The sequence below is a fragment of the Protopterus annectens genome, chromosome 17.part0 (genome assembly GCF_019279795.1).
Source record: "Protopterus annectens isolate FY-2018-M chromosome 17.part0, PAN1.0, whole genome shotgun sequence".
Lineage (NCBI taxonomy): Eukaryota > Metazoa > Chordata > Ceratodontiformes > Protopteridae > Protopterus > Protopterus annectens.
In genome coordinates this window covers 517,857,869-517,882,838 of record NC_056751.1, presented here as the reverse complement: position 1 = coordinate 517,882,838, position 24,970 = coordinate 517,857,869, and positions in this window count along the sequence as shown.

Genomic DNA, 24,970 nt, shown 5'->3' with positions numbered 1-24,970 from the left:
AAAACATAACTTATATATTTGAATGTTTTACCGCAGTGCATTAGTAAGGTAGCCACTGCAGCAATACAGAAACTGGAAGGGGTCATAAAATACACAGATACCTGTGAAATGTAGTACAGTACATATTCAGGCAGCAAACAGACAAGTTATAAAACATAAAATCTTTGTGGGATTTCAAACCTCCATCCACTGTATTAATGTAATGAGAATCATTGCATAAATGCACTGAGTCATCAAAGGGCTTCAGGTAATAACAGTATCTGTACTCTGAAATCTGAATCTGAATCGAAGCCTAGGTTATCTGCATGGCTGATTAGTGTATGGTAAGGATTTGCCTTTGTTTTTGCTATAGGATTTGGAGTGCCATTTTTCTCTGATTACTACTGGCCATTAGCATTGTCAGATGTCATGCAATGTGTGACCACAGAAAAATGGCTTTGAATCATACCTCTCAACTGTCCAGATTTTTGCCTCATATTTTTGGTCTTTTCTTCATAACATTTGCATTTTTCTAGCAAATTATTGAGATTTGAAACCACTAAATAATATTAAATAATGACAGACATTTGAGTTTCAGACTTAATATCCATTAGAAAATATATCATAATTCAAAACCTGTTTTTCTATGGGCTTTCTAAGTTTATAGAAACAATTTTTAAAATCTGTCCCTATTTTTCGACCATTACCCCCCCCCCCCATTATTTCTGGCTTTGTCCAGATTTCTTGTGCTGAGAGGTTGAGAGGTATGCTCTGAATTATATATTCATTCCTGCCATGCATTTCATCTGACTATTTCTGACCCTAGCACAGTTTGGAAATGGGACTATATGACAGACTAAGGTGAAAAGATGAAGCAATTAGAATGTTTAACATCAAGAAATGAAGTATGGAGTGAACAAGTTGAAGGTGGGATAGGAGTACATATCTCCCAACTTCCAAGATCAACAACAGCAGAAGGATGAAGACATATATTCTGTTTGAAAGTGCCAACCTCCCCTGTATAATGTACAAACATATTGTAGGATTGTTTACTGTCATGATAGCATAAAAAAACAACACAAAGGAATGGAATTAAATCCATGCCTATGTCACTGACACATTCCATGTAAGTGTATCAGCAAAGAATGCCGTGCATGGATGAAATGGGAGAACTGATGATTGAAGAACACATTTGAAGGGAATGGGACATATGATAACAAGACAACAAGACACCTTGGGTTTGAAACTCTACCTTTTTTAAATGGAACCCACAGAGAAAGGGGCTGGAAAACACATATCAGGGGCATGGAACAGAATATGGCAAGACAACAACTCTACACCTTTTAACAATGATATATTCTCTGGTGATCTGTATTGGCAAAACATGCCATAGAAACCCTTACAGAAAAGGTGATTGGAAAACCACATTACAGGGGAACAGAACTCATGACAGGGGAACAACAGAAATATACTTATATTTTATTGAGTCCCTTCCTTGGACAAGGATATTCCCCTAGAGCAGGGCATTAGCACATGAAGTCACAGAAGAACACATACTGATTTGGTTTGTACACACACATTTAAGTAATTGTTAGAGCAGTGTTGAAGACAGAATACTGAGCAGCAGAAAACAGCATACCAACCAATATGGGATTAAATACAATAAGCTACTGTACTGACAATGTGCGCATCATAGCATGAGTAAACTGAGCCATGGAAACTGTCACATACATGCACAATGCTTACCTGATTTTATATTTGCAAGGAAGATTATTAACACATAATAATATTTATTTTTCAGCTTGCTACACGGTAGTCCTCTATGGGTTTGGACCCATGTCTGCCTAATACTGTGTAGAGTATTGCACTATCAAATGAAACCACAGAAGCACTCGAGACTATATTATAACATCGAAGTCTTAAAACTTTGAATGTTATAATATCGAACCATATACACCGAACGCTGAAAATAGCAAAGCTGCAGAATATCAAATACTTTCCTAGGGAAAGTATTCGGTGGGCTGTTTCTGCAGCTTCACTATTTCCTTGACTGTAGAGCGAAGGTTACCGACCGGGTTAATCTAAGTGTGCGAATGAAGGCGAGTGTGCGATAGGGACCTTAGGGTTAGGGAGCGGGTAAGGTGAGTGTGCGATAGGGACTTTAGGGTTAGGGAGTGGGTAAGGTGAGTGTGCGATAGGGACTTTAGGGTTAGGGAGCAGGTAAGGTGAGTGTGAGGTAGTTACGGACATTAGGGTTAGGGTTGGGTGAAGCTAACTGGATAGTTAGTAGTGCATGTATGGTTTAGTGTAGGGTTTTGTGAAGTGTATGTGTGTGGATTATTTATTTTGGTGTGCTTGCGTTGTGTGTATGTGTGTCAGAACAGCAAATTTTTTCCCTCGGAAAAAATCACTATTCTGAGTGTTCGCTGTTCTGGTGTTTCGATGGAAATGGTTCGATATTATAATATTCAAAGTTTTAAGACTTTGATGTTATAATATAGACCCGAAGCACTCATATCACACATTTCAAGGAAATATTACAACACTATGGAAGAAAACAATGAACAGTAGTAACCAACATACAACACTTAGGGGATAAAAAACACCACTACTTTATTGACAATGTAAATATCAATGACAGCCAGTTACATGCACATACTATGCTTACCCTTGCTCCATATATGAATTCCAAGCAGTTACTACAAAGTATTGATTGTTTGTTAGACTGCTCAACATGCACCTCAATGGATTTGAACCTCTGCCTGCCTAAACAATATTCTATAGTCCAGTGCATTAGCACATGCTGCCACAGAGGCACTTACAACAACGTTGTAAGAAAACACACAAATTTGCGGGAATATTAGAATACTGTGGAAGACTAAACAATAACCATTGCTAACAACATACAACAATCAGTAAATCAAAACCCACCCTCTATTATATTGATGATGTGTGCATTACATTATGACTGCAAAGAGACATGAAGTGTGTTACAATGCAAATATTAATCTTATCGTGTCAGTATTGGCAGGTTTCATGCATCAGTGGTCTCCTCATTTACTCAGTGGATAGCAAGATCTTAGTGTATTCAAAGGATTTTTCTTAGTTTTTGTCATAGGTTGAGAAGTTTAATTTCTCTGTGTTTAAATATGGACAGTGAATACGCCCTCTATCACCTGTCATGCAATGTATACCACAGATAGATGATTTTTTATACGCCCTTTTTGGTGATGTATGCAGTGTGATGTGATAATGAATTTCTGATAACAATAAGTGTTGTAAAGGATATAGGACAGTGTGGTGTGATAATGATTTTCTGATAACAGTAAAGGCTGTAAAAGGTATATAACAGAGAGAAAAAAGCAGCAAATACAAAAGATGACAAGAAGTGAAGAAATAAGTAGAGCAGGATGGAGGTTATAGAAGAAGAGGTTATTCATCAGTGGTTAAGAGCTCTTTTTTTTCAAAATATTTTATTAAGTTTTCCATGAAAAGTAAAAGACAACAAATGACAAACAGTATTCTCATTCTAAGACAAATTATTAACAAACAAGGTAAAAACTATTTACAATATATACATAGGCCTGAAGCAAAACTGTAGATCACAGTTAAAATACACAAGTTCTAAGAACTCTTGATTCTCATACTGAAATGACGCATAGTTACATATTATTAAGGACTGCAACTGGATCTGTATGAATGTAAAGGGGCAATAAGAAGACACATATATATGATATGTAGCACATTTACAGAGTCAATACCAAACAGTATAAAATAGATGTTCATCTACCTGCATTTTGGTTATGCGTGTGTTATGTTTGTTTTTGAACAAGGTATGAGTTTGGAAAAGGGAGAATAAAGAACCAAGATTAAAACAGGAAAGACACAATGAGTTGCACGACATGTGAACTACGAAGGATTGAGTTGGATGGAGTTGGGCTAGGGGCATATCTATCACATTTTTATATCAATAATGCTGGAGGAATCCAAGCTTACAGTATGGTCCAATAGAGCCAAACTCCATAGCAAAATGCATGCAGAAACTAGGGGTATCTTATTGCTGGAGAGTGGAATACATGGTTAGTAGGACATGGTGATTACAGCTGCATGATTTTGAAATGGTTTACCTGCATATTGTTGGCAATGACAATATTGATTGTGCATTTGGGTGAACCAAATGCACAAATTTTAAACTTCAGAATTCTCAGTGGTTTAAAAATCAGCAAATCGAACAGCAGATTTGCTGATTTTCTAACTAAAATGTTGAAGACACATCATAATGCAGGGGGGCAAGCACCCCTGTACCCCCCATGTGGGGGACTTCACCCCCCCACACACCTTCTATTTTATTATATTAACTCCGAGATCGCAATACAGTGGAGAAAGGGTCATTTCCTGATCCCCACTATAATGCAATCCCTTGAGGGTGGAATGATTCTATGCAGTATTCTGTTTTCAACATGCCACCCAAAATGTCAAATTTGCAAAGAGCAAATGCCAATGTGCATTCGCCCATTGCACATTCGGACAATTTTTTTTGAGGTTTTGCCAATTTGGAAACCTCCTTTCGCACAAAGTGGATTTGCCCAAGTGCATAACACACTTATGAAGTTATACCTTTTGAAACTATCCCTGTGTGAATTCCATTTACCAAAACAGAGCATTGGCAGAGTATACTGCAAAATCAGATATAACTAAGGTGTTGTCAAAACATGTATCTGGGCAACAAAACATGGGATAGCAATGGAAGACAAATACACCTGACCATATTCAGACCTGTGCCTTTGTCATGCATATATCCAGAACAGACCTTTAATCAAGTATGTTATCAAAGCACTTATAGAAGACTTACAAAAAAGGTGTTAAAATAAAACAAAGTATAGGAATTACATACAGTGGCATATTGAACACAGAATACTGCATAGAATCATTCCACCCTCAAGGGATGCATACTCTGCACCCAGTGCATAGATTCAACACACCTTGAAGTAAAATCCAGTACCAAAAGGCTGTGGCTGACTAAGTTTGCAGATGACTCAAGCTAAGAGCAGTCACTGAATCCCCAAATAACAGAGGCATCCTGCAAAAATGTTTGTCCTAAATAGATAACTAATGACAAAATCATGGACTGAAACTAAATGCCAAAAAATGCATTATATCCATTGGAAAGTGATCCAACTGAGGGAACTACCACATTCAAAATACATCTTTAAGTGTTGGCACAGTTGTTAGGGATTTGGGAACTTATGTAGACAGTGACCAAACTTTTGACCAATGTGTCCATTTTCATAAAAAAGTCCTTCTGTACTGCACATCTTAAAAATAAAGGGACTGTGCCTAGATCTAGCAATGTCATTGCTCCATTTTATTCAGCCCTCATTAGACCAATGATTATGTAATGCCCGTTGTCATGTATCTGTCCAGACAAATGTGGCAACTGGAATGCCCACAGAGATACCTTATTAAAAAGATACAAGGCCGAAATAATGCGTCCTACATGGGCCATCTCAAAACCCTGTCACTATACTCAGTATCCTGAAGACTGCTAAGAGGTGACCTGTACCTGGAGTACAGGGTATCCTCCGACCGCAAACTGATGAATTTACTGACTATCAGCACATCAAATGGCATCAAATATACTCTGCCTAGGTATCTTTCTCAACATCAACAAAGGCAGACAGATTAATCTCGCAGAGAATACCTCTGTTCTGGTGAAAAGCCCCATCCACATAAAACAAAGGTCATCCCTGTGCATATTCAAGTGCAACTTGGATGTAAGGATGGAAGCAAGAAATTGGAAAGAAAAATTACCCCAAATCTACCCCCTGTACTAGTCATGGACAGAGGCAGCTTCTAAATACTTTATTCCATCCACGGGTCCCCTCAAATTATCTATGGTATGATCTCAGTTATTATCATTAGGAGTAGTATCTGTTTATTAATCATGTTATGGGTAAAGTCAGTCTAACACTGAATGAAATAAGTTAACTCAAGTCCCAAAAGTGAAAATGGCTCAGCTTAAAATGTCCCACAAGGGTAGCTAGCCTAGTACTTATTTATGAATTTATGAATGCATTGAGCCCCAAAGGCCTTCACAGATGCAAACTTAATTTTTCCATATTCCACTATTGCTTGGTGATGCACATATGCACTCAACTCATTTGTATGACAAATGGCAAGATCCTAGTATGTTCAAAGGATTTTGTTTTCAGTTTTTATCATTGGACATAGCTAGCATTTATCTGGGATTGTACATGAGCAGCAAGATTTCCCTCTGCCAACTCTTGCACAACATATACACATATAATGATGATTTCCAATTATAAGCCCTTTCAGGGTATGTGCAACTTGTGTTCAATTATTTTTTAACCAGATTGAAAGTATGAAATGGGGGCATACAAAAGAGATAAAAGAGAAATCAAACAGTAGGTAGAACACTGGTAAAGAAATAAGGAATGAGCATGATGGAGGTGGGATACAGGAATACCTAACAAGTCTTAGCTCAGTCATCCAGATACATTACAATTATGTTTTTAATTATTTACCAACTGAGATCCTTAATGATTTTGCAGGCAAATTTAGATTTGATAATACAGTCTAAAAGCCAATCATCGTATAAAGGAATTCATGGCCTGTGAAACTGACAGGTATAGTTGGGAGTATTTTTTCCATGGGAAAAGCATCTTATGTATTATTTATTTATTTATTTAGTTATAATATCACAATCCTGAAACCCTTCCCAACACACTAAGTGATCACTCCCCAATAAAAGTGCTTAGATATATCCCTCAATTTACTAAGCAGCATAGATTTATTGGGTCTATATTACATAATTGAAGTTTCAAAAGAGCGAACACTCTTAAATCGACTGCAAAATAGCAAAACCACAGAATGCTGAACATCTGCAACAGCGAAAAAAAAAAAAGAACAAATCCACAGACAAAATAAAGTTCACACCTCCCCCAATGTGTGTGGCTGTGCCACCCACACCCCCCCTACTTAAATATACCAACTCTGAGATCACACCACAGTGGAGGAAATGGCAATATCCTGACAATGGCCCAGTGATTTTTCCCTGGGAAAAAATTGCTGTTCTGGCCAATCAGCATTCTGTGCTTTCACTATTTTACAGTCAACGTAAGAGTGTTCGCTCTTTTGAAACTTCAGCTATATGATATAGACCCGATTTATCACATGCCGCAAGCTTACTAACTTCCACCCTGACACCTTTAAATCTCTTTTTTCTAAAGTTAACTGGAATTTCCTACCTCAACTCCCCCTTGATGATGCTGTCCTGCCTTTCAACTCCACCTTTCTCAGTATTCTTGACTCACTTGCCCCACTTCACACAGTCTAATATATCTCCATGGCTATCAAATTCCACCTGCATCCTAATGAAAAATAAAGACAGAGCATGGAAAACATTGACCAAAACAAAGTTCCCTGCAGACTTGCTGAAATACAAAGAACTTAGAAATCAGACCAAAAAGTGTATTTATAAAGATAAAAGAGACTTCTAGTATAATCCACCCTCAGCCTTGAAATCTAACCCCCCCCCAAAATTTTGGCACTCCTTGAACCACATACTACATTCTGGTGGTCCCTGCTCCCCAAATCCTTGTCCTGATAACACTTTCAAAGATACTGCCTCAACTTTCAACACATATTTCATTGACTCTATATCTAAACTATTTAACCCCACTGCCAATCCATCTACCTTTAATACTATTTCTAACCACTCTCTATCAAATCCCACTATACTGTCATCAAATTATTTTTCCCTCAAACCTGTACTCACTAGCTACATCAAATCCCTACTCTCTAAACTCAAACCTTGCTCAGCGTCTACCAACATTCCTTCCCTTTTCCTTCAGTTAGCTCCTGACTCTCTTGCTCTCCCTGTATCTAGCTTAATCAACCACTCAATTTCAGGGTCCAAAGTCCCTTTCATATAGAAACAATTCTTCACTCTACCAATACATAAAGGAGGTAACTCCTCAGAGATCACTAATTTTAGGCCAGTTGCCATCCTCTCTCCTCTCTCTAAAGTTCTATAAAAATGCATACATAAACAAGTTATGCACTACCTTCTCTCTGAAAATCTGCTTACACCTAGTCAACATGGATTTAGACCAAAGCATAGTACTACTACTGCCATACTATTATTCCTTAATGCTATAGCCCTTGCCAGAGATAACAGCAAACTTGTCTCCTGCCTATTGTTAGATCTCTCTAAAGCTTTTGACACCATCTCTCACCCTCTCCTTCTGCACAAACTAACAAACCTTAACTTCTCCCTGCTTCTGTTGCATGGTTTTCCAGCTACCTCCCTGACAGATCTCAAGCAGTGAAGTGGCAATCTGCACTCTTCTCTCCTCTCCTAGTTAAAATGGGTGTCCCTCAGGGTTCCATCCTTTGTCCACTACTTTTCAACATCTTCACTAATCTTCTTTATTCTTCCTGTCCTCAGTCATCACTGGTCCAATACCCTTAATCCAAAAAAAAAATCTTAGTAATGCTTTTTCTTCCTAAAAACTACAACCACATTAAATCCACTTTCACAATCCTGTCCCTCAATAATACACACATCGAGGTGAAAACTAGCACTAAACTCCTTGGTGTCATCATTGATGACCAACCTAAATTTGATCTACACATTAACAACTGTATCAAGAAAAGTAATCAGAAACTAGGGCTCCTCTACTGCAACAAAAGGTTTCTCACCAGTAAAGCTAAAGTAACTCTCTCTTATGCCTACCTCCTACCCAGTCTATTTAATGGCTCTCAAATCCTTACTTGCCTCAACTCCACACTCCTTGCCAAATTGAATCTACCTACAATAGGCTAGCCAAATTTGCAGCTCATCAGACTCACAAGTCACATCACTGTCTCTCACTCAAACACCTTAACTGGCTTGAACTACCTCACCAGCTTCTTCTCCCTCAACTCCGGATCATCCACTCCATCCTTTATCAGCCTTCTTACTGTCCTACCCTATCATCTGTCATCTCTCACTATTCACCTGCTAGATCCCTCTGGAGCTCTAACCTAGATCTGCTACAAATCCACAAACCTAAAACTAAGAAAGGATGTATTCTTTATAGCTATAATCCTTCCAAGGCATGGAACAAACTCCCACTAGAGATCAGGTCAGTCAAGCAACTTAGTCAGTTCAAGCTAGCCACTAAATAATACCTGTTAAGCCAATGGACCTGCCTTTGTACCCACCCCCCTTAAACAGCTTATCAACTCTAACTGCACACCTCTTTCTGCTCCCAACCTATGTAACTTTCTCTAACTCTCTAGACCTTGTCTCACATTAACTTCTCTATTCTAACCACATTACATAATTCTTATCTGCATAATGTAAGATTTTACATCTGGTGACAAAATTATTGTTAGTCCTTCTGAATGATGTAGGATTCTAAATCTGACAGACATAATGATTAGTTTACTGTAGTAAATCCTTGTTTTTTATGTATATGTTGCTTTGAATATTTTCTGTAAACCAGTTGTAGATTGTTTACTTATTTTTGTAAACTATAATCAGTAAAACGGTTTACCTTTACATAGGCGAAACACAACATTGTGATTGCTCATATGAGCGAATCGTAACCACGAAAAACAAAACAGCGACAGTTTCCAATGTTTGAAAATCAGCAAATCGAAAAGCAGATTTGCTGATTTTCAAATATAAATGTTGAATAAAAAATGTAATGAAGTGTAATGCAGGTGGGCAAGCTCGCCCTGCACCCCAAACCCCCCCTACTTTAATATACTAACACCGAGATCGCACTACATTGGGGAAAGAGAACATTTTCCGATCCCCACTATAGTGCAATCTGCCCCAAAATGCCAAATCTGCAATGAGCAAATGTCACTGTGCATTCACTCATTGCACATTCAAACCTTTTTGTGTTTGACATTTGCAAACTTTGCAAACATCCTTTTGAAGATCTGCTGTTCACCCATGTGCAAAACACACACCTGAAGGTAAACCCAGTAGAATATGTGGAGCTTTTTTTCTCGGCCTCTGCTGAAAAAGGGCTACATAGCTCAGTCGGACAAACCCGGTCAACAAATGTAAAATAAATAAAATAAATAAATAATTAAATACATTTTTGAGAGGAGAACTTGGGGAAAGATGTTGGGGATGTCAGACTTGGGTATATGGCAGAGGGTCACTCTCAAGGGAAGGCAAAAATGATTGACAGGGTGTGAGGTAACACGATGGTGAAGGAGACATTACAGCAGGAAGACAATAGTAAAGAGAGGACTGTATATCAGACAGGGTTAGGCAAAGATACAAAATGGAGTGGAACACAGTGTTTGGAACAGGAATATGTGTTTTGAGATGTATTTGCTGACACTTTTGACACAGTGGGAAATTACTGCTCACCCTCAGAGCCATCTCAGCTGGGTTCAGCCTCAGGACCTTGATTCAGTGCTGGGCAGGAATGCAATCTGACAAGTCACTGGAGCATGCTCTCTACACTTTCTATGTGGGAATCAATCCTCTTGTCCAGTATCTCCACCACAAACAACAAGATTTGCTAGTTTGTGATGGATGACATAATTGTCACCTCCATTTGCACTATTACCAATGTATACCAGTGTACCAGCTTTCAGATGTGCTGGGTACCTCTGATGGTGGAGGTGGTTAAACTGCTACTGCCACCTGTGGTGAGATAACAGACCATGCCAGAGCGCTCATCCCATACAGCTGTGCTGCTGCATATAACAGTAACAGAAATGGAGAGAGAAAAAAGAAAATAGCGACAAAGAAGATGATGGAATAGACATACAAAATTAATGAAAGTGTATTCTTAATTATTTCCTCATACTCATAAAATACAGTGAAGGAAAAGTATATTTTATTAATAGGACATATCTCTCTCTCTCTGTCTCAGTTTCATTTGTGTTATTCAGCACATCAGGCAATGAATGCTCTGTAGCACTTGTTTCTGTAGGGTTGCAGTTTTACTGGGATGGATTGATAGCCTGGCACCCAACCCACTTAGACAAAAGACCACACAATTGCACATATATGCACACCTAGGGCCAATTTAGGGTGCCCAATCCACCTAATGCATGTCTTTGGAAAGTGGGATGAAACCCATGTGAACGCTGGGAGGACATACAAACTCCACTCAGAAGGCACCCCAGCTGAGAATTGAACCTGAGAGCCTCTTGTTGTGAGGCAACAACACTAATCACTGCACCATTGCACTGCCCATTATTAGGATATGCACACATTTTATTTTATTATTTTAACTATTTTTGACTGGTTAAATAGTCCATGACAAAAGCAATTCCTTCCAGCATCACACAGTCATACCAATGCCAGTAGTGTTAGATGCTGTTCTTTCTGTAGGTTACCATTATTTTTTTTTAATTACTCCCTGTCACTATGCAAAAAGACACATCTTTCAGAACAGAAGCTACACTTATTCTGGCACTATGTTAGGTGCTCCAGACTGACCCTATGCATCCCCCTGATCCTTTCACTGTTTTCAAGGGCTTCTTCTTTTTGCTTTTTCCTGGTTAGGGGTCACCACAGCTGATCACCTGTCTGCTCATGATTGGCAGTGGAGTTTTACGGTGTCGAGTTGCCAGCCTGGCGCCCAACCTTCCACAGTAGGCACACACAAGCACACACTTACACCTAGGGCCAGTTTAGAGTGTCCAATCCACCTACAGCATGTCTTTGGGATGTGGGAGGAAACCGGAGCACCCGGAGGAAACCCATGTGACCACAGGGACGACATGCAGACTCCACACAGAAGGCACCCCAGAGAATCGAACCAGAGAACCTCTTGCTGTGAGGCAGCAACGCTAACTGCTGCACCTCCGCATCCACCGTTCACTGTTTTCAAGGGACAAAGATACAAAAAAAACCCTTTAATGACACATTTGATGATGTCATGCATCAACAGCTTATGTATTTAGCTATAAAATGATATACTTACAGTGACTGTACTATAACTTCAGCCTTCTATTAATGAAGTAGGTCAGACCTGAATGACATAATTCACTATAGTTACAATTACACTGTTCCCACGTGCATGGGTTGCCAGTAGCATGGATGACAGCTTTTGTCAAACTGTTCCAGGCATCAGCCTTAAACTGTGACCCCATATAGCCCTCCTGCAGGTGACTCCATTTGTGCTGCTTGTGGAGGATGTTCTGAAAAATCTTTTACACCCCCCTCACACCACTACTGTGATCTAAAAGAAGCACTACTCTCACCTTCTCTAGTCCTTGTTGGCTCACTTTCAAAGATGTTAGGAAAAAATAGCAGGGGAATGGCTTCTTCCAAATGACCTCTCACATGTTTCAGACTTCAGGAAATGGTGGGTCATTTTTATGTTGGATGGCAAAGAAATAAAATATATGTACTGTAGTGTTATTATGGCTCTATGGCATTTTAAGGTGTGAAACATGGCAGTCATCTATCGATATGTTTGCTGTTGAGAATAAATGATCAACAGCAACTCCATCATCAGATGGTTAAAGATGGCATGATCTTTGGTCTCAGCCTTCCATATATACACTGTGTTACACCACTTTCCATATATTAGAAACATGGCCAATATGTGGAGTAATTACTAAGAGTTTACCAACAACATTAAGTTTTAGGATTACAGCAAACATGTTATGATACTGTTAGAAAATGTTCTTTTTATGGAATTCATTTTATTCAGTGTGATTTATCATGGATATATTTAAAAAAGTGCTAATTACTGAAATTTGTGTCAGACACTTTCAATGTTTTTTTAAAACATAAATTGAGGAACATAACCCATAACCAGGAACACTTAAGAGATAGGAGCATGGCATTTTAGCAATCATTAAATTCTGGGCTTCCCATTCAAGCATAAAGTCCACTCCAGGTTCTTAGGCATGTGCGCACACATCTTGTAGTACTCACTATGATGTTTAACAGTTTTATTCATTGCAATAATTGTGCAGTTCAGAAACAATAATGAGATGAGATGAGATGAGATGATGGTTTAAGCTCCACAGATCCAGATTTGGCATCCTGCAGACTGCAAGAGCCTCCATTATGATTTTTTTCTGAATTTACTGCCTTCTGCACTTGTTTTTTGTCATTTTTGATTTTAACTGCATTTATTTAAACGGTATTTGCTTTAATATTGCTACACACTTAAGTGTGCTAGCTTGCACTGCATTTAAAGTGTTTTAATATGGTTTTGGCTGCTTCTCTGCAAAAAAAAAAAAAAAGTTCTAAGCTTGTTTCCTGCCTTTCCTGTAACTAGTCTAATACAGATACAGATTTGCTGTATCCAGGACTGTTTTGTAAGTTTCTGAGTCGCCCAGACCTTTCTGTGTTGGAGGGAAGCCTTCTAGTTTATGAGTAGGAGTGGTAAGCACTAGGTAGCCTATCTACCACAAAAGGATTGGTTTCTGGCCAGAAATTGTAGTTTATTGGCTGTTTGTCCAGTTTTTCAATCCATTTCAACTTTCTGGTTTAAAAGCCTGTGTTTGCATGGGTTTGCACTTGTTTAAGCTCCGTGGATCCAGATTTGGCATTCTGCAGACTACAAGAGCAACAGGAAGGAGAAAGAGATACACTAAGTGCTTCCATTTTGATTTTTTTTTCAGAATTTACTGCTTTCTGCACTTGTTTTTAGTTGTTTTTTAATTTAACATTTTATTTATTTTTATTTATTTTACATTTGTTGACCGGGATATTCAGACTGGATGCATGTCCATTTTCAGCGGAGGCCCAGGGAGAAAAGCTCCAAGGGTAAGCAGATACAGCATTACATAATACCAGCATTACATATTACAAACAGACTATTTACAGAGATTACATAAGTAAGCAAGTTAAACAAGTTCCACAGGTTACAGTTAATCCTGAGCACAAGTCAGGATTAAATTAAATTGCACAGTAAACTGGTTAACAGATTTTTACACATTCTAGAGAGAGTTAGCCAGGCTTGATACATTGACATAGCCAGTTAAGTGCTTTTATTTAAACTGTATTTGCTTTAATATTGCTACACACTCAAGTGTGCTAGTTTGCACTGCATTTAAAGTGTTTTTACTATTATTTTTAGTTGCTTCTCTGCAACCCCCCACCAAAAAAAAAGTTCTAAGCTTGTTTCCTGCCTATGCTGTAACTAGTCTAGTCCAGATACAGATTTGCTTTATCCAGGACTGTTTCATAAGTTTCTGAGTCGCCTAGACCTTTCTGTGTTGGAGGGAAGCCTTCTAGCCTATCAGTGGGAGTGGTAATCTCTAGGTAGTCTATCTACCACAAGAGGAGTGGTTTCTGGCCCAGAAATTGTAGTTTATTGGTCGTTTGGGTGGTTTTTCCATCCCATTCAACTTTCTGATTTAAAAGCCTGTGTTTGCATGGGTTTGCACTTGTTTGCACACTGAGCAGCATCACTCAGCTGAGGTAAACTATTATCGGTGCCAGAAAGTCTGCTTTTCAATTTTTCCCTTAGAACGTGCTTGTTCTTTTACTTCTTGCACTTCAGTTAGCTTAATTGACTAGCACTTTAACAGGCTTTAGTAACATTTATTGTAGCACACTTAGGTGCTGTCAGCACTAACTGTGCCTATGCAGTAACAGCACCAGTACTTATTAGTTATAACACCCCTCCTGGTATAATTGTACGGCAAGTTCCTGTGCTTTCCCCTGCTAGCCTGGTGCATTTCGGCATTCTGAGACAGTGTGGCAACTGCCTCATGTACACAGTCTCTTCTTACCTCCCAACACACATACATGTGAGATTTGTACGTATGTCAGTAAACTGGAAGCAGTGCACTCTCCAGCCAAGACCGGACTAGCTGGTCAAGAGGAGAAGATCAACATTTGCAACTCACTACATGGAACACACAGCCCTCAAAAACACCAACCATCGCAGCTCACACAATGAAACATAAACCATGCACCCACATTTGCGGAGGCTGTTAATAAAAATTTACCCAAACAACAGAGATTCCTGAAACAGAAACACACTCGCCCACCACAGCATGATACCAACCTCAGAACACATAGCTCACACCTCATTGTGCTCCCCTACCTAAGCCATTAGGGCAGAATACTTTGTCCAATGTACTAATCATAGGAGACTCAATTGTGAGATACACTGAAGTCCTACTCACTAGGTAGAAGAAGGAGAAGGTGACAATCAGTTGTCTATCAGGTGCTAGGATCCGCCACATAACACATGCACTCAGGTCACTCCACAACTAGTACAAATATGATTCAGTCATTGTCCATTGTGGTGTGAATGACCTAAAACATACCTCCCTGGACTACATGAAAAGAGATGTGCTGGAACTCTCGAATTATGTGGCCCAGGCAGGTATGACCCTATCCCTGAGCAGTATTCTACCATCACCAAGAATGATACCACATTACGAGCAGAAAATGACTGACTTCAACAATTGGCTAAGTTTTTGGTGTCATTCTAAGGGGATCCAGTATCTGTCTGCCTGAAACAACATGATCAACAGACCTAAATGCTTTGCCAGAAATGGCATGCATCTGTCACCCCTGGGATTCCGGCTATTGGTTTAGGCTCTTGCCACCCCTATAGTGCCTTTTTTAGCTAGTGTTCCAAAGACCAAAATTCCACTGTAACAGATAAAAATAAATGCAGTCTGAGGGTCATGCTGCTCTAAGCTAGAAATCTAAATCGCAAGATGCACTTGTTCGAAGCTCTTCCCAAAATGGAGAATGTCGACATCTGTGCTGTAATGGAGACCTGGTTTAAAGCGGCAGAAAGCACCCCTGCAGTCCCAGGCTACAACTCATTACATACCTTTTGGCTACAGAATACAGCTGGAAGCTCCAAAAGCAGTGGTGTCTCCATATTCGTAAAGGATGCACACATCTCTAGACTGGTAGTCCAGCATAATGCATCCGAAATACTTCAGGTACAACTAACACTGGGTAAGATGGTGATACAAGTCATAGCCTGCTACAGAATCCCAACTTTGTCCTTTGACTCTCATTCCAACTTTCTAAACACCCTGGAATCTATCAAGGTCCAGCCCAATACTCTCATACTGGGTGACTTCAACTGCCCTTGCATCAACTGGGAAAATATACTAGTACCAATGTACAGGTCCAACACTTCCCGGAATTTATCAATTCCAATTACCCCCAGTTGAGGAAGCAACATCCTCGAACTGGTTATCACCAACATAGGAGACTGTTGCTCCACACATATAGTCCACCCCTCCCTGGTTAAATGCAACCTCAAACTGATCGCCATGGAAATCTCTATCTCACCCACATCCCTTGCTAATGTGACCACCCTGCAAACCTTCTCCAAAGCTGACTTTGGGCTCCTAAAAATGGAGGTGGCTAACTTCTCAGCACCCATGCCAATGGAAAATAGCTGCATGACTACTGAATCATACACCAGTGCACTGTACGAGCATATTCACAAATGCACGGATCTTGTCATACCAAATAGAACCAAGATGCTCCCCTCCAAAAAAAGGAAGCCAATCTGGTGGTCCCCACCATCGATAAACTCTACAACAGAAGGAAGAAACTGTTGCAGAAAAAAATGAAGTCACAAGACTTGGAAAAAATCCCTTAATAGACTCAACAAAAAATTGAGATCCCTTATCAAATCCTCTAAAGCCAGCTATGAAGGCAGAATTGCAGCTGACACCAAAAACAACCACAAAGCCTTCTATAGCTATATCAAGAACCTCCAAGGGAATACCCAGATTTTCTCCAAGTTATTGACACTGGTACCTCCTATACTGACCCAACAGATATAGCCAACATAATGGCTGATAGATTCAGTGTCAACTTTACCCCCCTCTCCCCCCTCAATGGACCTATCACAATACCAGAAGAAAGCCTGCTACCCACCATTTCTGCAGCACAGGTAAAAGCTGCATCGTCCAAAGCCAAGAATACAGCATCCATGGGACCAGATAATATCCCTGGCTGCATTCTACATGAGCTATGAAATGAACTGGCACCACAGCTGTGTGCCCTGTTCAATCACAGCCTCACCTCAGGCTTTGTCCCTAATGAATGGCACACTGCTACAGTCATCCCTCTCCATAAAGGGGGAACAACTACAGAACCTGGGAACTATTGCCCCATCAGCCTGATGAGTCTGGTATGCAAAGCTATGGAGCACATCATCATGGACCTTCTCAACAAAGATATAGGCAATCTCCAAACACTTGACCCCACACAGTTTGGCTTTATCAAGGGGGGTCCTGGCTGCTGAACCTGGTTGACCTCTTTGAGGCAGTCACCAAGGCTGTGGATGAGGGTAAGACAGTGCATACAGCCTACCTGTCCAAGGCATTTGATACCATTACACACTCGAATATCATTGAAAAATTTACCAAACTAGGCATCAATCCTTATATCACTAGGTGGATTGCAAATTGGCTCACAGACAGTTCCCACAAAGTGATAGTTGTGGATTCCATGTCAGATTGTCGAGCAGTCATGAGTAGAATCCCACAGGGCTTGGTCCTGGACCCTCTCCTGTTTGGCATCTCCTTCTCAGAATTTTAGGCCAACACAGAGCGACTCTGGCTGACCAATTTCACTGATGACTGCAAGCTAGAAGTCATTATCAACTTCCCAAGTGTTGCAGACATCCTACAAAAGGGCCTCTCTGAGACCAATGACTAGTGTCAGAACCATGGCCTTAAGCTTACCACCGAAAAATGCGTTATCATTCCCTTTGGAAAAAACTCAGTTCCCACAAATTACCATGTCAGTGGGAGCCCACTAAACACTGAAGGGGCCATAAGAGATCTGGGCACCCAGGTCAACAGTCACCTCACCTTCAACCACCACTTTGCCACTGTGGTCAGAAAGTCCTTCTAAGTGGCACATCTTGTAACCAAAGGTTTCACATCCAGAAAGAAGGAGGTCATCATCCCTCTCTACTCATTCCTCACTAGACCAATCATCGAATATAAAGCGCTATTTGGTTTGTACTTGACCAGACACCTACAATAGCTGGAGAGGCCACAAAAGTATCTTGCAAAAAGGATCATAGGCCTTAAACACATGTCCTACATGGATAGACTCAAGAAACATCATCTGTTCTCAGTCTCTTATCATCTACTTAGAGGTGATCTCTGCTTGACTTACAAAGCCATGTCTGACCCAGCCCTACTTGAAATGCTACACCTAAAGAAATCCCAATTCCCTCCACTCCACACACTCCAGAGATCACAACCTCACTACCACAATCACAGAACATGCTGGAGGGGCAGGTTCATCTCCCAAAGACTGCCTATACTCTGGAATAAGCTTCCCAATCATGTCAAGCAGAGCACCTTGCTGGTTCTCTTCAAGAGAAATCTTGACACGTGGATGGGTAACAGAAAGTTCACCCTAGGAATCACTCCAGTTGCCCTACTGGATAGAGGCACTGTGAACTAACATCGGCTGGCACAGTGCCAGGACAATTTTTTGGGGCTAGGCTTATAAAGGCTCTAGAGCCATTAGCCTAGTGCACACCTATGAACCTATGAGTACGAATTAGCATATTATTTGTTTCCATCAGGGTAATCTAAACATTAAGAGCCCCAGCTCAGCATTATAATATGAAAGGCAGAAATTTTTGTTGGAATATAGTGATGAATTATTGCAAGTACCTGTTACATTGTAACACCACTATCTCATTCATTAAAGTATGTGGCTCTTTTTAGAGATGCTTATATGTATAAATAAAGAGGGATATGTATGCTGTTCACCCTAAGTCCAACTGTTAGGGTTCAGTTCTGATCAGTGCAGCTTCATGTATCGACCAATGCTGTCTAATGGTGTACATTGGAAGAACACTTACTGTAGTAGAATGCTGTCATGCCACAATGGGGTATATCAGTGTCTAAGGTGTGTCGTACAGCATTGTAATGCTGTTTATTTTGCACATATATGATTATAGTTTAAGACATTTCTTTCAAGGTTGAGGGGAATGATAATTGTGCTTGTTATGTTGCATTGTGTGCTTGTTAACTTGCAGTCATGTACTGGTATTTTTGTGTTGGGGATAAGGGGGATTATGCTTAGGCCACTGTGAATGGCTCACATTCATGCACAAGATTGTTTTGTAGCTGCATGTATTGTAGTGTTAGACCTTACTGATATGAAGTATCTGATTACCATTATAGTATGTCTGGTGGGATGTGGTGCACTCATGAGTGACCCCAGCTGTTAATTTCAATGCATTTTCCAAACCAACCAAGATATGCCAAAGAAGCTGTCATAGAACAGAGTTTCTTTTAGCTCACTATGTAATTCTGTCATTACTTTGCTATAAAGATACCTAAGTTATAACTATGAATTGCTGAGCATGTTTATTTATGGATTTTTATCTTTTATGCTCATCAACAGAATTATTTCCCCCATTCCAATCAACAGTGGCTTTTTTATTTGTAAATAAAGTTTCACATCTCTGGCAAACAATAATATGGGTGAGGAAATCTATATGAGCTACACACAAGGCCAAGAAACTTGACTAATTCTTGAAACTAGAATATGAAAATTCAGCTTTTTCGAGGGTCTTGCTACCATCAAATTCAAAGGGCCTCATCCAGAACAAAAGTGTTTTGTTAGAGATTAAATTTAGGTTGTTATTTTAGTTTAAGCCTCTTCAGTGTTAACTGTATCATTTTTGATCAGACGTCTGTCAGTCTCTTCAAGTGTACCCATCATTTTTATACAGGTTTACCCAAAATTCAAACCCAGACAAAATATTTGGGAAAATCTTGAATTCGAAGATGAGTATGAGAAACATTCTATTACTGTTAGTAATGACACATTGGGAAAGGAGGCAGAGTGACCATTACTGGACTTAGTATCTGTGGAGTACCACAGGGTGAGTGAAATGAGAAATACAAGAGTAACTGCTGTATTAAATAAGGGCTTACATATATAGGACATGCTGGAGGGACAGATTTGTCTCCCAGTGACTGTCACATCTTTGGAATAGACTACCAATTCATGTGAAACAGAGCACTGTTCAAAAAGATCCTGGACGAGTGGATGGGGCACCATAAATTCTTACCACACACAACCCTCCTGGAGATGGTCATTCATTATTAAATACATTCTGGGGTATTGACTAGAGTATCTATGGTATTACATTGGGATGAAACAGCTAGGCTTGAAATGACCTCTGGGTCACTAGCCTAGTAATCTCTTATGATCCTATGAAGAAAATCAAGTTTAAGATGTAAAAACAAAGTCAGTGGTCTAATAACATGAAATAATTGCTAGAACAGTCAGAGAAGATACACACTTAATGTTGTTCTTCTTTTGGCTTTTCCCAGTTAGGGGCCACCACAGTGGAACTCCGGTCCACTAATGATTGGCAGCAGATATTTTGCAGGTGCCAAGGTGCCAGCTCGATGTCTAACCTTCAGCAAAGGCACACCCATTCTACACATGTCTTTCGAATGCCACTTGACTGCGGGGAGGACATGCAGACTCCACACAGAAGGTGCTCCAGCTGAGAATCAAACAGGGGAACCTCTTGCTGTGAGGCAACAACGCTACTACTGCACCACTGCAGCTTAATAATGGCTACATAATAGCTAGTAGCTATTAAGTATCATGCAACATATCCTGTACAGCCTCGTATGGAATGTTAATTATTTATCCTAATGTAGATATTGTATTTTTTGTACATAAATCTTGTCTGCTTGTTCCTCATCTCTTGGTTTTCAACACATCTCTCTAGATACATTTTTGTCTTATACACCCACCTGCATTAAGTAATGCATATTTCTAAAAGCCTTCTAAGGACTCATTGTATTATGCTGTATTTTCTATGTACTTATTCTAGCTGCAATCGTTTGAATATTGTATCTGTGTTTAAATATTGTATTTGCCTAAGTGTCCAGCCTGTACCTGAAAAGACTTTCTGGACTAGCCCACTTACCTGATTATTAAATAGTAAATGAATAATGAAGAATAAATAAATTAATTATATTTACTCATTTTAATTTATTTGACTCTTGTGGTTAGTCCCTAATGAAGAATAAATAAATTAATTATATCTACTCTTTTTAATCTATTTGACTCTTGTGGATAGTCCCTTGAGGCTAGTGAGGAAACTCAAGGAGGTATTTATACTACTAGGAAAAATTTAGCCAGGGCATTTCATAAATGATGAAATTATGAAATATAATCATCCAGTACAAATCATCCTTATCCACCAAGCTTGAATCAATAAAAATATAAAATGTGTTGAGGGAGTTTGTACTCTTCATACCCTTTGGTACAGAGTATGCTATCAGGTCATCATACCAAGAGCAAGCAGTACTTTAGGTATAGAGAATGAATTCCTATTCAGCATTCCATTCTTTGACTGGTGTAGGAAGAGTTGTGAAATTCAACATTTTTTTAATTTGACCATTCAGAGTATGACCCTTAAAAGTGTTTTGTTATAGATTAAATTTAGGTTGTTATTTTAGTTTAAGCCTCTTCAGTGTTAACTGTATCATTTTTGATCAGACGTCTGTCAGTCTCTTCAAGTGTACCCATAATTTTTATACAGGTTTACCCAAAATTCAAACCCAGACAAAATATTTGGGAAAATCTTGAATTCAAAGATGAGTATGAGAAACATTCTATTACTGTTAGTAATGACACATTGGGAAAGGAGGCAGAGTGATCATTACTGGACTTAGTATCTGTGGAGTACCACAGGGTGAGTGAAATGAGAAATACAAGAGTAACTGCTGTATTAAATAAGGGCTTACATATATAGGACATGCTGGAGGGACAGATTTATCTCCCAGTGACTGTCACATCTTTGGAATAGACTACCAATTCATGTGAAGCAGAGCACTGTTCAAAAAGATCCTGGACGAGTGGATGGGGCACCATAAATTCTTACCACACACAACCCTCCTGGAGATGGTCATTCATTACTAAATACATTCTGGGGTATTGACTAGAGTATCTATGGTATTACATTGGGATGAAACAGCTAGGCTTGAAATGACCTCTGGGTCGCTAGCCTAGTAATCTCTTATGATCCTATGAAGAAAATCAAGTTTAAGATGTAAAAACGAAGTCAGTGGTCTAATAACATGAACTAATTGCTAGAACAGTCAGAGAAGATACACACTTAATGTTGTTCTTCTTTTGGCTATTGCCAGTTAGGGGCCACCACAGTGGAACTCCGGTCCACTAATGATTGGCAGCAGATATTTTGCAGGTGCCAAGGTGCCAGCTTGATGTCTAACCTTCAGCAAAGGCACACCCATTCTACACATGTTTTTCGAATGCCACTTGACCGCGGGGAGGACATGCAGACTCCACACAGAAGGTGCTCCAGCTGAGAATCAAACAGGAGAACCTCTTGCTGTGAGGCAACAACGCTACTACTGCACCACTGCGGCTTAATAATGGCTACATAATAGCTAGTAGCTATTAAGTATCATGCAACATATCCTGTACAGCCTCGTACTGAATGTTAATTATTTATCCTAATGTAGATATTGTATTTTTTGTACATAAATCTTGTCTGCTTGTTCCTCATCTCTTGGTTTTCAACACATCTCTCTAGATACATTTTTATCTTATACACCCACCTGCATTAAGTAATGCGTATTTCTAAAAGCCTTCTAAGGACTCATTGTATTATGCTGTATTTTCTATGTACTTATTCTAGCTGCAATCGTTTGAATATTGTATCTGTGTTTAAATATTGTATTTGCCTAAGTGTCCAGCCTGTACCTGAAAAGACTTTCTGGACTAGCCCACTTACCTGATTATTAAATAGTAAATGAATAATGAAGAATAAATAAATGAATTATATTTACTCATTTTAATTTATTTGACTCTTGTGGTTAGTCCCTAATGAAGAATAAATAAATTAATTATATCTACTCTTTTTAATCTATTTGACTCTAGTGGATAGTCCCTTGAGGCTAGTTAGGAAACTCAAGGAGGTATTTATACTACTAGGGAAAATTTAGCCAGGGCATTTCATAAATGATGAAATTATGAAATATAATCATCCAGTACAAATCATCCTTATCCACCAAGCTTGAATCAATAAAAATATAAAATGTGTTGAGGGAGTTTGTACTCTTCATACCCTTTGGTACAGAGTATGCTATCAGGTCATCATACCAAGAGCAAGCAGTACTTTAGGTATAGAGAATGAATTCCTATTCAGCATTCCATTCTTTGACTGGTGTAGGAAGAGTTGGGAAATTCAACATTTTTTTAATTTGACCATTCAGAGTATGACCCTTAAATGGGAAAGGCAATTGGTGAGATGAAGACTGGTAGTTTAACATAGTGCAATGAAGAGTCAGAATTGCTATGTAAAATGTATAGAAGAATAAAGTCTGGATCCTGTTTTGTGAAAAATGATGGATTTCTATTTATGGCTCAGATGACAGTTTATGAAAACATCCAATCTGCACCAGAAAATGATGCACTAATATCACAAGAAACTCAACATTTACTAGGACTTATCTGCTTTCATTTACAATATTTAACCTTAACAGAGAAGTAGATGTATTCAGTAGCCATGAGTGATCTTAGCATAATGAGAAAAAATAGAAGGAGAAGACAGGGTTATAATAGACCTTTATTTATCTGTTTATTTATTTAACAACCAGTTGGATGTTTTAACTATAAGCAACATAGGAACATAGGAATAATACTATTCAAGCAATTACTGGGGACATAAAACACCTAGTTTGGACAACTTTCTCAAGCACTTTATATTGCTTACCTCTCAAATTGAACAGGGCCTTGTATGATAATCCCGATATACATCTGTGTTCTACCTATCCTAGCCTTGAAAGATGTCAAAGTAGTACTTTGTTTGACCGGTAGTGTCAACTTATTTTGTAGGCTGGGAATATCCTGTGTTAGGAACCTATCCCTCCAATGAGTCTTCTTTATGATTTGATGTAGATTTAGTTATCTAATGCAGGTGCTTATTGAAGCAATGATTTTGCATAGAAATGGGATGCCAAATAGGATTGGTTCTTTCATATGTGGAAAACGATGCAGCTAATAGACAAATGAGAGTAAGGAGAGGAGAGTCGTGTTAATCTTTTGGAATAGTTCAAGGATTTAATATCATAAATTTTCTTTGTTTGATCTCTTTGGGGCCTTTCCAGTTGATCAATATGCTTTAATTTGTACATACCAAAGTGAGCATTGCACTCTACGATAGGTCTGGTAAGGGAAAATGCATGGGAAAGATGAGTTCATTGGCCCTTGAAGATACTCCCTTTTTGATTAACTGGGCCAGATGGAAGGGTTTCCCGGCTGTGGTGAAAACATGACTGAATGACAGAAAATTGTCAACATAAACACCAGAGTCTCTTATGACCATCTATGTTTAAAGAGGAGTACCATTTATAACATATGAGGTAAGTTCTGCGCTTTTTTGCAGTTAACTTTTGACATGTCATACACAAAAGATAATCTAGTCATATGTCATAATTAATAGATTATTATAGAAGAAAATTATTCAGTACAATATCACACACAAACACACACAAGCACGGATTACGTCCAAGGTACCAAGCCTTAAACAGACGTTTATGAAGAGGAAGGCTATGTATTTACAGCGCATAGACAGACATCAGTCATACGGAACTTCACCTGATACAAATAACCTGTACTTATTACAATTCAGCCTTGTGTACTTAGCTGTATTCAGCAGAAAGTGTTACTAATGATCATGTTTTGCAGTACAGCCCAGCGCTGCCAATGTGAAGCCATCTGTCTGAAAGCTCTGGCAATTTCTGAAACATTTAATATCCAGTGCTATCATTCTCTTCACAAAGTGACTGCTATAAAGATGTATTTCTAAAATGACAGTAGTGGTGTAATAACTATTCTGAACGGTGAAGCATGTTGAAGTTAAAAGACTTTCAGCTTGCCAGTCAGCAAGATACAACATTCTCTCCAGAAAATATTTCTCTGTTGTCACAATATTTCAGATATACGAGGCATACTGTGCCTTAA